Genomic DNA, 8,825 nt, shown 5'->3' on the forward strand with positions numbered 1-8,825 from the left:
TCTGTCCATGTGATATTCCAGGCAAGAATACTGGAGTGGGTTGCCATTCCCTTCTCCAGGGGATCTTCCTAACCCCAGGATCGAACTTGTGTCTCCTGTGTTGGCAGGTGGATTCTTTACTGTCTGAGCCACCAGGGAAGCCCAGGGGAGGGCTGTCCCCACTGAACACACCTGAACGTGTGAGAGGAGCCCAAAAGAAAGTTGTGTTTCTGAATATAAGTTATGCTTGGTCAGCATGCCAGAAATAGTAAGGAAAGGAAGAAAGCTGCTGGACTGCGGGGCTGGTGTGGGGAGGACAGTTTGAGGGCTGAATAAATCACAAGCTGTACTTTTGTGTGATGGGCCTCTCTAGTCCTTGTCCTGGCATTCCTCCCAAGCAATCTGTGTGATCTGTCAGGCAGAGAATGGTCTCGTCCTCAGGAAAAGCCTGAGAGAGATTTCTTGTATCTCAGATTTGTCTTGATTTGCTCCTGAAAAGGTAAAATGCCAGGGGCCAATGTTCAGTTACAGCTTCTGATACAGGGAGTCCTTTGGTTTTTCTGTTATAACAGGGAGATGAGAGGAACTGCAGGCTCTGATCTAACACACCAGGGTCGATCCCAGGCACTGGGAAGAAAACCTTACTCAATTTAGTAAAATAGTGTTCATGACTCGGAAGTGTTCTTTCTCATCCCAAGAGATGATGGTTTTAAATAGGACTGAATGGGATATGGAGGGCTGGCTTCTATATCCCCAGTTTATCTTGACTTTAGATGTGACTGAAAAATTTTTCTTTTGAGATTGAAGAACAAACTCTCTTGCTGTGTTAAGTTTATTTTTATCAGATAACCTTCATACATCAACACGTAGGATTTGTCTGTCAGAAAAACATGGAATCCTTATGCCTGGGTCTTGCTTGCTTTTTCTGCAGCTCTGACATTACCTGTTTAACTTTGTACTCAGAATAGTGTCTCAACAGGCAAGTTCTGGTTTTTCCCTTTCATAGTTCAGAAAAATATCTGATCGTGAAAAGGTCAAATTTTAAATATGCAAACAACCTACTTCTTCCTCTTCACTACCACGCAGGCTGTCTCATTAACTCGGCTCCTTTCTGCTCACACACTGAATAGAGTTTGCATTATTTCTGTGTTTCAGGTTGCTTTTTATGCTGAGTGTTGTTCAAGGTCTTTGTTCTCTTTGACTCAATGGGATATCACCTTTCATTCTTAATTTTCTCAAAACAGAAATGGGGTCAGACTTGTTTTAAGCTTTGAATGGATTCTGGATACAAGGAGTTAAGAGTTAAATTGCTTTTTAAATGATGTGAATCAGGGCCATCTGTGTGTTTGGTTTAAGATGATCTGTGTTTATCTATAAACCTATCTTTGAGGTGTCTTTCCCCCAGTGCTGGGAATACTGTCGCACCATGGCACTATGTCACAGGGGTCAGCGTGCTTAAGGACAGCGCTTTGAAAGTATCAGACCTCATTTTGAATCCTGTTTCTGTCTCTTACAGAGACGTGTGCCTTGGGCAAAGAATATAACTTGGCTCCCCTTCAGTTTTCTCCTTTGTGAAATGGAAGTAGTAACACTCTTTCAGCTTAAGGAAGAAGCTTCTGTGAAAACCCACTAATGTGCCTACCCCTTAGAAAATACCCCATCCGTGGTAGTCAATATTAATAATAATAAAGATAATGTTACTAAATATCATTAACCTCAGATATGCAGATGACACCACCCTTATGGCAGAAAGTGAAGAGGAACTCAAAAGCCTCTTGATGAAAGTAAAAGTGGAAAGTGAAAAAGTTGGCTTAAAGCTCAACGTTCAGAAAACGAACATCATGGCATCCGGTCCCACCACTTCATGGGAAATAGATGGGGAAACAGTGGAAACAGTATCAAACTTTATTTTTGGGGGCTCCAAAATCACTACAGATGGTGACTGCAGCCATGAAATTAAAAGACGCTTACTCCTTGGAAGTAAAGTTATGAGCAACCTAGATAGCATATTCAAAAGCAGAGACATTACTTTGCCAACAAAGGTTCGTCTAGACAAGGCTATGGTTTTTCCAGTGGTCATGTATGGATGTGAGAGTTGGGCTATGAAGAAGGCTGAGCGCCAAAGAATTGATGCTAGGAGGAGAAGGGGACGACAGAGGATGAGATGGCTGGATGGCATCACTGACTTGATGGACGTGAGTCTGAGTGAGCTCTGGGAGTTGGTGATGGAAAGGGAGGCCTGGCGTGCTGCGATTCATGGGGTCACAAAGAGTCGGACACGACTGAGTGACTGATCTGATCTGATTAATAACAGTTGACAATAATCTTAAAGTCCATAATAAAGATATTACTTAATATTAATAAAAATAAGGATAATATTTTAAAAGGCCTTTCTATGTAATTTAATTAAACTTAGGATTTCAGAACTTTGGAGGTGGCCCACTAATACCAAGAGTGGTAAAGCATGACAAAGACAAAAATTACTCCAAGCATGACATTGACAAAAAATTAATAACTTATTCCAAATTTACTATTTAATAAAGGGATTAAAGAAAATGGCCATTGTCATCTTTTTAATTTCAGCAATATGTTGGCAGCGCCATCTGCTGATAGAAAAAACACTTCTAGAATATTTTGCTAAGCAAGAAATGTAACAGTCTTCTTTTGTATCTTTTTAAACAAGGGTGAGCCCATGTGTCATTTTCTTCACTTAGAAAATTTAATTTTATTGAAGAGATTGATGACATATAGCCATAACATTCTTTTGAAGTATCAGTCACAGTCTCTAAGAAAATGATTCTCTAATGGTGTCATTATTAACTTCTTAATCCACTTAGTGATTGACTCTTATTAGCAAGGGATTGAAGGGGGCAGAATGTGCCACTTCCAAGTTACCTCCTTGGCATAAGAATTATTTCAGCCAGGTTACTTTTAAGAAACAATGGACAACAGACAAGCCATGAAAACCATGTAGAAATTACCCTTTTGTAAGAGACAGTCAGCTGAAGCTCCAGTACTTTGGCCACCTGATGTGAACAAGCCAACTCATTGAAAAAGACCCTGATGCTGGGAAAGAATGAGGGCAGGAGGAGAAGAGGGTGACAGAGGGTGAGATGGTTGGATGGCATCACCAACTCAATGGACATGAGTTTGAACAAGCTTTGGGAGATGGTGAAGGACAGGGAGGCCTCGTGTGTTGCAGTCCATGGAGTCACAAAGAGTCGAACACAACTGGCTGACTGAACAACAACAGGAGACACTTACATTTATAACAGAGCCTCTCTCTCTGTACCAGGAAGAGAAGAGTGACTTTGTCTCTAGAAACGCTTCTCTTTAGGGAAGACACAGTCTTAGATCTGCATGACCACCTTACCCCGGTTGATGGTGCTTTTCCTGCTCACCTCCCATAACTGTCCCTTTCCTGCCCAAACATCTTTCTTTTGCCTTTAGCTGAAGAAGGTACTTAAGGTGAAGGTTGGGGCCATTTGGGGGCGTTATTCAGTTCTTCTGGGTCTCTCCCAGTGGGCATACATGTTATTAAATTTCTGTTTGTTTTTCTCCTGTTAATCTTTTATCAGAGATGGGGGGTGTTTCAGCCAAGAACCTAGAAGGGTAGAGAGAAAATGAATTTTCCTCCCCAACATGATGAGTTTTTTGTTATTTTAAGGTATCTTGATCTTATATTAGAAATGGAAGGTCTGTGTGAACCTAAATTTTGTATGGTTTTTCCTGCTCATTCAGACTCGTCCAAGGTCAGATTAATCTTGCCAAATGGCATTGATTCACTTTCGACTTTTTTGTTGTCGTTACAAAACAAGCTATATGTTAACAGCAGAGTATAGACTGACAACAGATGCCCACGTGGTTGGAGTCCTGAGTACGATTCTGAGAAGTCACACAGAGATATCTGTTTTACATTGCACATGGGACCCTTAATAGTGAAGGAATAACCCAGCTCCAAAAGCCTTTTGCAACCAGAGCAGGATTTGGAATATCTGCCAGTATTACCATAAATTAAAGTGAATATCTATAAAATGTGGCAAATAAATGAGTACGTTACAAGAAATATATTTCCAATATAGTTTTAGTTAGAGGATAATTGCTTTATGATAATTGTGTTGGTTTCTGCCTTATATCAACGAGAATAGCTATACGTATGTCCCCTCCCTCTTGAACCTCCCTCTCACCCCATCTCAGCCCTCTAGGTTGTCACAGAGCACTGGATTTGAGCTTCCTGCACCATACAGCAAGTTTCCACTAGTTATCTGACTTTTTTAAAATTTAAATTTATTTATTTTAACTGGAGGCTACTTGGCAATATGTATATTTTAATGCCGCACTTACACCCTCTATGTCACAAGTCTGTTCTTTACGTTTGTGTCTCTGTTGCTGCCCTGCAGATAGGTTCATCAGCAGTCTTTTTATTGTGGTAAAATTCACATACTATTCATCATTTTAACTATTTTAAAATATACATTTCTGTAGCCTTTAGTACATTCACAGAGTTGTGTAACCATCCCCACTGTCAAGTTCCAGAACATTTTTATCACCCCCAAAGGAAACTTAGTACCCATTGAGCGCTTACTCCCATTTCTCCACAACCCCAAACAAGCACTAATCTGGTTTCTGTGTCTGTGGATTTCCCTACTGTGGGTGTTTCATACAAAGGGTTTCATATAATATGTGGCCTCTTGTGTCTGGCTCCTTTCACTTGACATAATGAATTTTAGATTCATCTCTGTCATGGCACATATCAGTTCTTCTTTTTTATGGATTAATAATATTCCATCGTACACATATACCAACATTTCTTTATCTGTTCATCCACTGATGGACATTTTTGTTGTTTCTTCCTTTTGGCCATTGTGAATATAGTTTACACTGTAACCATTCATGTGTAAGTTATTGTTTGAACATCTACTTTTTAGATTCTTTTGTGTACATACCTGGGGAATGGAGTGGCTGGGTCATATTGTAATTCTCTTTAACTTACTGAAGAATCACCAAACTATTTTTTGTGATGGTTTGTGCCATTTTAAATTCTATCAGCCATGTATGAGGGTTCCAATTTCATTATACACTTCACCTTTGAGTATAGCTGCCCTAATGGATGTGAAGCAGTACCTCATTACAGTTTTGATTTTGCATTTTTCTAATGACATGGAGCGTCTTTTCAAGTGCTGCTTGTTGGCCATTTGTACATTTTCTGTGAAGAAATGTCAAGCCCTTTGCCCTCCATGCTCTTTTCAAAGGATGAGATTAGGGTAGAGAGAATTGCATTTAGGTTCTGTAAAATTGTTGAGGATGAAACCTACTCTAGTCATCTCAGGCAGGTTGTGGTAACTGCAGGGTAAGAAGGGAAGGAAGCCCAAGAACCAATCTCAGCAGCAGTCCTGGTCTCTTGAAGAGTGAGATGCAGTTGATGACCATTCATCCATTCAGTGTTATTTGAGGCCCCACTTCTTCCCCATACAGGGCAATTGTAGGCACTGGGAACCTTGGAGATGTGGGACCACCTGGTCCCCAGAGTGGTGTCCACTGCTCCTCCTTCTGCTCACTCTGTCCTCTTTGTTCATCAGCTCCTCTCTGTTTCCTTTCCCCCTGTTTACTCACTCTTGCTCTTTTCCTTGTAGTCTTACTGCCTTCTTGGTGTCTTGCACTCGAAACTCCCAGACAGAGTCTGATTTCTTTGCTTGGTTACCATCCATAAAGGTAGTGGTTAAGAACCTGTTTGCTAATGTAAGAGATGTAAGCAACTCTGGATCAATCTGTGGGTCGGGAATATCCCCTGGAGGATGACATCACAACCCACTCCAGTGTTCTTGCCTGGAGAATCCCATGGCCTGAGGAGCCTGGCGGGCTGCGATCATAGGTCTGCAGAGTTGGACACGACTGAACAACTTAGCACAGCGCATCCGTAATAGAGCATCTCTGGGCAGACTCCTTACCCCGGCTTCCTTGTAGACTTGGGCCTTCTTCCGTGTAACTGTAGGTGGTCCCATCAGATATAGTCAAGCCAGTGGACAGCTTTACCTAAGGAGCTGTCTGAGCACTGTGCTCAAAGTGGCTGAGGGTGTTTCATGGGCTGTGGACTATAATGTTTCAACTTTTCAGACATTTCCAAGTGGATCCAGTTTAGTTTTCTTGTTGCTGTGAAACTAGTGACCATACTTTCAGTGGTTTTAAACCACACACCCTTCTTATCTTACAGCTGTGGAGGTTGGAAGTCTGAGATGGGTTTTAGAGAGTCAGAATCAAGGCGCTGGAAGGGCTTGTTTTTTGGGGAGGCTCCAGGGAGAATCTGTTCTTTGGCTCATCCAGCTTCTAAGGGCTGACAGATTCACTGTCTTGAGGTCACATCACTCAGCTCTCTGTGTTCATCACCAACTTGCCTTCTCCTCTACCTGAATTGCCTGTGTTCTCTTTTAAGGAAGCTTGTGTTTACATTGGTCCCACATGGATAAGCAGCACACTGTCCTTGTCACATGACCCTTCCCTCAATCATATCTGCAAAGTTCCCATTGCCACACAAGATAATACCTGTGGGTCTGGGGATGAGGGTGGTGGATATCTTTGGGGGACGGTTGCTATTTGGTCTACACCAGAGTCATAATAAGGAAAAACTTAGACCCTGTAGACCAAGGGGTTTTAGTCTTTTAAACAGTAAGTGGCTCAGTGTAGGCAAGTGAATGTCATTCAGTTTCGGAGATTTCTTTCAGTGCCTTATTTGACTGGGGTTTGCAAACAATACTGTTGCTATTTTGAAAGTGGGCCAGGAAAGGTTGAACCCAGAGTAACTATGCTTGGCAAAATCACTGGAGTGGCTTCCTCACAGGAATTAAGCAGTTCTAAAAGCAATTAGGCCACCCCCACGAGTCCTTCATACCTGTGGATTCATGAATGTTTGACAGATCATCCTACATGAGGCAGAGGGTCCTATTCTAGTCCAGCCTCCTCTCTTTCTGAAAGGGCATACATAGTCATGAGTCCCAGAAGTTACATTTGGAATGAGGGTAACTCATTTCTGAAGCAAATAATTCCCCACATAATTTGCCTTAAAAAAAAAATAGCCCAAGCCCCTAAGCTGTGAAGAAAACAGTCAAAATATACAAATTGTATGGCATTCTGACTAGTTAGACCTTTCTACAGCCACCCTGTCTTGAAAAAATCAAGTGGAGTGTTATCTATATAAGGGAGATTAAAGCACTTTTTTTTTCTATTTGTTTTAAATATTTGCCTAGGGAGTATTAGGAAATGCATTTTACCTGAAATACCTGATAGGTCCAAAGTGTTTCTCTCAGGAAGGATTAAGTTCTTTTCTGCTTGTATATGACTGCCCAGAGTTACAGGATTTCTAGCCCAATGAACACTTTAAAATATATACAAACAGAGACACACAAATCACCTTTCATTTCAGTTTGGTCACCTTTGTCCTCCCTACACTTCCACCTGCCTGACTCCAGAACAGGGTGTGCAAAACTTGGCTTTCTCTCTGCTCTCGTAGGAGGAATGGGAGGGGACTTCTTTGGTCTCTAAATCCCTGTCTATTGCAAACAGAAGGGAGCCGGTGGCCTTTGCCTGCAGGTAGTCTGAGCATGCCTCATTGTAGAGCCAGCACATTCTGCTTTCCTCAGCCAAGATCCCTTCTCTAAACAGCACAGAATACAGAATGGTAGTGTGAGTCCGTCCCAAAGCTGAGTTTATATTTCCCTTTCTGGCAAATGAATCTGTTTCTATTCTTCCTATGATCTCTTTTGAGGTCTCAAGGATATTTAATCAAAAGTATAAGTTCAAGGTGCTGACTTTCTTTACCCTGGCAATTCTGTATGATAAAGGTGGGTTCTAACACACCCAGCCTGGGAATGGGAACTCAACTTGGACCTCACCACTTTCCCTCCTCCCTCTACAGTTTATAAAAGGTGATGGCGGGATGATGGAAGATGCCAAAATTTCAACTGGAAATAGGCCTAGAGGGTTGCCTCCAGTGACTGGCTCCCTGGCCAATTACACAATAGCCTGACTGTTACCATGGTTTGGGATTCTATCTCGAGCTTTGAAGCATTAGAAATTTGATATGACTCTCGGAGCTGGACTTTTAGGGACTGGATTACAAACAAGACTTGTGAAAGGCTCCTCTGTAAAATCAGAGTGCCAATGTACAATTTTACCATGAAAAAAAGACGAGAAACCTGTCATTTCCAATAAGACGGGTGAAAGGAGTGGTCTCTGAAATCAGGCCAGTGGTGCCTCTGGTCTCTAGAACTTGATTTGGCCAAACGGGGCTAAGCATGGTACCTGCATAATGGGGCAGTGTGCAGAGTGATGGAGAGAATGCCGGGGAAGGGTTGGGTGGTAAATAAGGTCACTGCTATCATGTTCATGAGTTACACCATTTTACAGCTGGGGAGACTGAGGTGGAGAATATTTGACTAACTCTGGAGTGACAGAGCTGAGCTGGGGAAGAATGTCCAACCACGTTTATGAAAGAGCTCTGTGGCCCTGAGTCTCACGGTGAGTGTCCTGCGAGGGTCTTCCCACTGTCCAGGGCGGTCTGTCATCAGCTTCCTTTGCCTTACACGAAAGTGCAAATGTAACTTTCAAACCTAGTTATCCATGAGATGGGAAGACGGAGTTCTGGAATTCCCATCTTTTGTCAATCCTTTTGCCACTAAATTTAAAGTCTCCAGGCTGGTTGCTTTTTTATAGACCAGGGTATTTATGTCTCAGGTCAGTACTGGTGATTAAAATGACGTGTAGCAATTAAGGTCTAAACTCACTGATAGAATTTCAGACCTCCCACTTCTCTCATTTACTGTCTTCCAACTCAACTCTTCCCAGAGATGCTT

The 8,825-nt window shown here is 42.1% G+C and overlaps 1 long non-coding RNA gene across 1 annotated transcript in view; it reads left to right on the plus strand.

Moving 5' to 3' along the window:
- Window positions 1-8,484, plus strand: part of LOC105004535 — a 57,821-nt gene extending 49,337 nt beyond the window's left edge. The window contains exon 3 of the long non-coding RNA XR_827235.1: window positions 8,380-8,484. This is a non-coding gene — a long non-coding RNA (uncharacterized LOC105004535). The remainder of the gene's footprint in view (window positions 1-8,379) is intronic.
- The last annotated feature ends 341 nt before the right edge of the window (window positions 8,485-8,825 follow it).

The sequence above is a fragment of the Bison bison genome, unplaced genomic scaffold (assembly GCF_000754665.1).
Source record: "Bison bison bison isolate TAMUID 2011002044 unplaced genomic scaffold, Bison_UMD1.0 scf7180017864479, whole genome shotgun sequence".
Lineage (NCBI taxonomy): Eukaryota > Metazoa > Chordata > Mammalia > Artiodactyla > Bovidae > Bison > Bison bison.